The 6,733-nt window shown below is 49.5% G+C and overlaps 1 protein-coding gene across 4 annotated transcripts in view; it reads left to right on the top strand.

The window, feature by feature from the left end:
• The first annotated feature begins 726 nt into the window (after positions 1-726).
• Positions 727-6,733, top strand: part of LOC135201749 (uncharacterized) — a 76,485-nt gene continuing 70,478 nt past the window's right edge. Inside the window, exon 1 of one of the 4 annotated variants that reach the window (XM_064230970.1) lies at positions 727-884. The gene's annotated coding sequence lies outside the window, so the exon portion shown is untranslated. Of the gene's footprint in view, positions 1,017-1,117; positions 1,239-6,733 lie in introns of those variants that run through there. The other 3 variants (XM_064230969.1, XM_064230968.1, XM_064230971.1) reach the window with 3 other exon arrangements.

Below are 6,733 nucleotides of genomic sequence, written 5' to 3'. Positions count from 1 at the left end.
GAAACGCAGGCGTATAGTTGTCTGCCTGGGGACTCATTCAAAATTCAGCCGAGTTTACGTGAGCTTAGAGTGTGTGTGAGAGAGAGTGTGTAATGCTGAAGAAATAACTGTACTATTTTTCTTTTGACTAATAGTCAAAATTGCAGAAAGCGTAGAATTTTTATTATTTTCTTGAATGAATAAGATTATTAACGTCTGGGAAATTAAGGATCAAAACAAGGAAAATACCATTAGTTCTGTACAGAAAACAAAAAATTATTTTTCCTGTAATGTGTACAAATTGCACTGGTAAACATAATGAGCACCGTGCCTTTTGATAAGATATCATTTCATTGCTGCTATAAATTATCCTCAGAGCGCATTGCATCATCGACGTTAAGGAAGAAGAAGAATCCTTGACGTTGAAGTAAAAATCATAATTATGAAAAAATATTAAATATCTATTTAAATTAGTCTCAAATAATCGAGGGAATAAAAAAAGCAACGATTAAAAAGTAGAAAATCAATTTAACGTATAAACGTTTTCGTGTAACTGTCAGTGCAGTGTGCTCGAACTGTGTACTTTGGGTTTCAACAGTAGAATCATTATAATATATAATGAAAAGAAACATTAAATAATGTATGAGGTGAAATCAGTGTCAAATTAAGCACTGAATAAATAACAGGAATTTAAAATGAGAAAATTCACTTGAAATGCAAAGGTCTTTCCTAAGCCCATCCCCCAACCGCCACCCTCCAGGCCCCAGAGTACTCCAGTGAGTCCAGTCTCCCCCTAGGGACCACAAAGCTTCAAGAACCACGAGTCGCCTGTTCCATTTCGTATTGTTTTTATTTGAAATTCTCAGTAAAATCTTGTGATCAGTTGGCAATTTAACCTTCCGTCGGTACGTTGAAAGGTAAATTGAGAGTCAAGATAAATAAGCTTGTCGTAAGTTAATAGAAAGGGAATACTTGAGATTGCATCCGTAGGCTGTCGGCAATTGATTGACCTAAACTGACCAGCATAGGCCTAAGCTGTGAGTTTACGTTGGCCGTTTCTTGCACTGCATTGCATATCCAATTATTACGCATTTCATGCTCTTTAATAGACCATAATATATTGATATTCAGGCGTAGGGTACGGTGTTGCCGCCCTGCGTAGCAACGCGGCCGAGAAATGTTAGGAGACGCGTTGATAAATGTACACGTAGGCCGCGTCGAAACCTGCATGTTCTGTAACCTGTAGTAGTGTTTATAAGGTAGTTTTTATTTATTCCCATTGCCTGGCTAACATAGTGATGGTCGGCCTGATCTACCTAGGCTATTAGGGAGAACTGACGTTAAATGTAGTAGTTAGGCTGTCTTGCTAAGGCAAATGTTACTAGCTAGGCTAGATACCTAGCTGTGTAAGGCGTTACTTTATAGTGTTTTAGAAGAGGCCTATTACGTTAGTAATCCACATATCATAATCCAATTTACTATATTGTCCTAGGCAAAGTGCACGAGCCATCGCCTTGATTTGGGTAGTACTAGGTAGCCTAAGGCCTATGCAGTTGGAGGATTCATGGCTCACAGCACCGGGGAGGAGGGTTGGTCTGGAGGTGCTAAGTCCCCCCCCTCCCTCCACCTTAGGCCAAGTTAAAGTTAGTAGGTGAAGTTAGGTCTGGTTAATTATTTCCTTGAAATGTAGGCTACTAGTACTTACTAGGTACTACTAGCCTACTAGGTAGCTAGTTAAGGGGTAGCCTAGGCCAGACCAAGTGAGTAGTATAACAAATTGAAGCGCCTCAGTGGCGTGGTTGGTATGGTGTTGGCGTCCCACCTCGGTGGTCGCGGGTTCGATTCTCGGCCACTCCATTAAGGAGTGAGAGATGTGTATTTCTGGTGATAGCTACTTAGAAGTTCACTCTTGACGTGGTTCAGAAGTCACGGAAGGCCATTGGTCCCGTTGCTGAATAACCACTGGTTTCTTGCAATGTAAAAGCACCTTACAAACAAACAATACATATAATAAATTGAGTAGTAATCGAGTTCGTCTTGGAAATTTTGTTTCAAAATAGGTTTTCATCTGATTCTGTTGAACTTGACATTCATTTCTGTGGGAAAGTTAGTTACTCCACAATATTTTGCCCCTTCTTATCTATCAGGAATGGAGTCAGATTAGAAATGGGTGAAAGACAGGTAGCCTACTAGGCTATAGTACTACGTACCTTAACCTAGCCTTCCATACCAAACCTACCCCCAGCTTAGGGTGCCAGACCCTTTCCAGGCCTGGAGAGTGAACCTCTTTACCTGTCTTCACCTTGAACATCATAGAATATATATGCCAGTAGTATACAGTAATTTACTCTTCTTCCAGCATCACAAGATTTTTTAACTTTACTAAACATCATTTATTATCGGTTCCAGTTGGTGTGATGATTTAACAAGGTATACTATATTTGACAATTAGAGTAATTCAAAACATGAAAATCCAATAGGAAAACCCAGAAGCTGGTACTAAACAAGCGGAATACATTTGATGCCCCAATTCTTATTGGCTGTCGTATTCATGGGAATGTTCCTTGCAGTCCGTGCGGAGTTATTGCTAAGAATTACCTCTATTGCTAAGAATTACCTCAGTTACCTATTAGGAGCCGTATAAATATCTTTTGGACAGTTAATGTATAATGTACATAAAATAGCATGGAGTCACTATTTAATGTGAAGCACAAAAATTATCACTGTTTTTGTAATTTTTACAGAATGTAGTTATACGTATCCATTACAAACAATTACGAAAGGTTCAACAATCAATACAACACAACAGTTTCATTGTTAAACAAGAGATGGCAAGACTCCCTGGAAAATCAGATCGTAGAGATTCAGGGATGCTAAAATTCTACAACAGTATGTAATAGTCCTGTACTGTGGAGCAGACCAAACATGCCATAATCATATAGGTTATGTAAACTAATGAAAATTGCGGGGCAAAACATTCTTTACAGGTTTATGTTATTTTTTAATTTATATAGGAGATAGAAAAAGGGCAGTAGCATTAAACTGAACTGTAATTGAAAAGTACTTCATAATGAATATGGCTCCATATGTAAAGGAGCAAGTGGTATACCGAATAAATTTATGGTTAAGTCACAAAGAAAAAAATAAACAGCATGAAAGTTGTCCATTAATGATTACGTATATGGGCACATCCTAGCTTAACCATATTGAAGTCACAGCATCTTATGGCCCTACATGCTTGTGGATCCCTTAGACCTTAGCTAAAAAATGTCTTTGTTCCGACACGGCATACAAACCTTCGGTCCTTTTACAATAGGAAAGGGTACTGCGGCAGCTGGATATTCGTATAAGCTTTCGAACAATGGGTTGCGGTAGTTAACTGCTTTGTCCGACAGGCGCCGTGCGCGCGACTGGGGAGGTAAAACAAGAAATCACTTTGCTTTCGGCCTCAGAGCGAGTGGGACGTTTGTGTTGTTTCCAACGCTCTCTTGCCCGACCTTCTCGTCGTTTGCTTTCCCTTGGTTGTATGGTTGTGTTTGTGTTGAGTAATCATTGTAAGTACAATCATTCCCTTCTTTTCATCAAATTGTGAAATTAAGCTGATCAATTATGGAGTCTCCACGCCCCACTACCCTCCGGAGATTGTGCCCGGGTTCCGAAGGGCGTAAATGCGGTAAGTTCCGCTCCTTTCCAGAAATTGATCCCCATATTTTGTGCGCTCGGTGTCGGGGCCGCGAATGTACCCGAGCCGAGCCCTGTGAAGTTTGTATGTCTTGGTCGGAAGCGCAGTGGGGCTTGTACGAAGGTAGGAAGAAGCGAAGGCCTGCAAAGGAGTCGTCGGAAAGCTCTCCCGCGACTCCTTTGGTTACGGACACTTCGTCTTCTTTTCCTGCCCGCCCGATCAGCTCCCACGTTTGGCGCCTTCACTTCGGGGGGGGGGTTTCTATGTCCTTCTCTCACCCGATCTGTCGAGTGTGGAGGAGGGCGCGAGATACCCCGACGTTGAGTTGTATTCTGGGTCCCTCCTATCCGTTCGTCTACATCGCACGGACGGGTAGGGATCCTGCTAATCACCGACCTTTGCTTCCTCAGGTGCTGTTGCCGCGAAGGACGACCTCGGACAGGTGTGGGCATCGTTGGGTCTGCAGGGCGTGCCGAGTGTCCAGGGGCTGCTCTACCATCTCGCTGGCTCTGTGGCGGTCATGCATGCTACGGTGACGACCACTACCACGACCCTGTCAACTCCTGGCTATGCTTCACCTCCTCACCTGGTGTACACCCCGCACGCGGTCTCTGTTACACCAACTACATCGGTGCAGGGGCCAATCGCGGTACCACGGGGGAGTGTGATGCCGCTGCCTGGGTTTGCCGTGCTGCCTCGACCGGACTTCGTGTGCCCGAAGAGCTCGCCCCTGGACCTCCCACCAGTACCTAGGATGTCTGTGCCGCTGGTCCGTCCACCTGGTCTGCCTGTACAGCCTGCCGTACCTGCCCAGCCACTGTTTACGGATGTGATGTTGCCGACCACTGCTGCCGTTCCTGTATCTGTTCCTGCGATGCCTGCACCTGCTGACGTTGTTCCTGTTCGTGGCGCCGCTGCTCCCGATGCCGATCTGTTCGGACAGGTGCGTCCGGGCCCTGTTGCTTCGGCAACAGCAGCCCCGGCTCCGCCCTGGATGACAGATCTGACATCGGGTCTGAGGAAGCTGAGCGAAGAAGAAGAGGAAGAGGAGGAAGGTGTCGTCGTCGTCTTCATCGTCTTCTTCGTCGTCGTCTTCGTCTGCCGCCTCTCCCCTTCATCTTCTAAGGCTCCACAGCCTAAGAAGAAGAAGGTCGCCTCCTCCCCCCCTAAGAAGTCTCCTTCGGGAGCTTCTAAGGGCCCGTCTCGCTCCGGTGAGACGGGGGTTCTTCCGCTGGTCACCCTGCTCCTTCGGGGGCAGGACCCGTCTCTTCTTCCGCAAGGAAGAAGACTACGGGGACCAGAGGGGTGCCGGCTAACACCGGCACTTCCTCGCCTGCTGTTAGTGGTTCGACCACGGCAGCAGGATCCGTCTCGGCCTCTCGTTCGCGAGAGGTACTCCGAGTGTACGGTCGCCTACCAGCGACCGTGCAGCTAGGAAACCAGACCTCTGAGCCAGCTCAGCGTCAGGTTTCACGGCACGGAGCGGAAGACTGGTGACAGCCGCTCACGCGACTCTCACCAGACCAGCTCTCGCTCTCGCAGCGACCAGCTGGCTACCCGGGCTGACGTGACGGTCCACGACCGGCCACGGGCTGAGGCTGGGAAGAGGTCCCCCGTTCCGCCGGCACCCAGCCACGGCTCGGTACCAGCGACGTGACGCGCCGTGAGGATATTGCACCGGTCTCACCGTGACAGTGGAGCTCCGCGGTCGCCTGACCGTCACTCTCACAGAGAGCGATCGGGTACGGCCACCAGCACCAGCTCTTTCTGACACGAGACCGGGGCCGCTGTGCTCAGTCCAGCCGTTCTCCACAGAGAGACGGCTCGACCAGGCCTGCAGCTCGATCGCCACCGCGGGGGGGTTGACGATCGCCTGCAGTCCTCCAAGCCCACTGGTTCTGCCAGCGAGCGAGGAGGGAGCGTCAGGTCTGCCTCTCCCATACCTTCAACCTCCTCGGGTTACACCGGGAGGAGCGAGGTATTGAGGAGTGATCGTGAGGGGTGCGCCCCTCAGGATCCCACTACGACGTCCTACGTACCAGGCACGGTTCTCGGACCGGCCAGGGTCGTATGCACAGTGGCTGGAGGAGACCGAGAGGGGTCTGTCGCTGTCCCCCCCTCGAGGGGGGAGGATATTCGGGAGCTGCTCCTGTTCGAGGGACTGGATGGTCCTACTCCGCAGGATGCAGTCACTCCTGAGATTCAGAGGAACTTTGCCGAGGTAATTGCGCTGATTCGTCAGCACAACGACCTTGGGGAAGGATCGCCGCTCCCACCATCCGAGCCCACGTCCCGGCTCGAGTCGTTCTGGGGCCCGAAGAGGGAACCCAGACCGACGGTGGGTTTGCCGCGGTCTGAGCTTGCCGACTCAGTGCTGGACCAGGTAGAATCTCTTGTCTCCAGGCAAGACGGTTCTCTCAAGTCTGGCAGGTCGAGCAAGCTGCTTCCACCTCCTCTGCTGCGACAGCGGCGTTTTTACGTGCCATCTGAGGACCCGATGCCGCCCAAAACAGGTAAACCCGGAGTTAGCCAGGCTAACGCCGGGTGTGTATCTGCAGCAGCTCCTGTCCGAGAACCTATGGTTCTCGCAGCAAGAGGCACTCGGCCTGGAATCCACTGCCATGACAGCTTTCCAGGCGTCTCCTGGATAGATCTGTGGTCCCTCACAGTATCTAAGGTCGCAGCCAACATCCGGGGGAATTCTCCCGAAGATGACTCGGCCTTTAGGAGACTTTGCCAGTCTGGGGGAAGAGCCATCTCCTTCCTTGCCCACCAGACGGTAAACCTGTGGGCCAACTGGTTCTCCGACGTAGGGACGCTGCCTTACTCAAGTTTCCAGGCGGCTGGGCGTGAAGCGGCATTGGGACTCCGCAAACGGACCTTTACGGAGTTCCAACGTCTCTCTTCCCAGGAGAGATGGTGGACGCTGCGGTGGACAGACAGCGCACTGACGACAGTGACCGTCTGGGTACACCAGGCAGTTTCGAAGGCTTCTGGGCAGCCTCGAACTGCGGCCAAGCCAAAGAGCTCGGCTAGCGTTCCACGGTGGCTAAGACGGTAGTCGCGTCGAAG

This window comes from Macrobrachium nipponense, chromosome 28 (assembly GCF_015104395.2).
Source record: "Macrobrachium nipponense isolate FS-2020 chromosome 28, ASM1510439v2, whole genome shotgun sequence".
In the NCBI taxonomy this organism is placed as follows: Eukaryota; Metazoa; Arthropoda; class Malacostraca; order Decapoda; family Palaemonidae; genus Macrobrachium; species Macrobrachium nipponense.
This window is presented reverse-complemented; position numbering and strand designations above follow the sequence as displayed.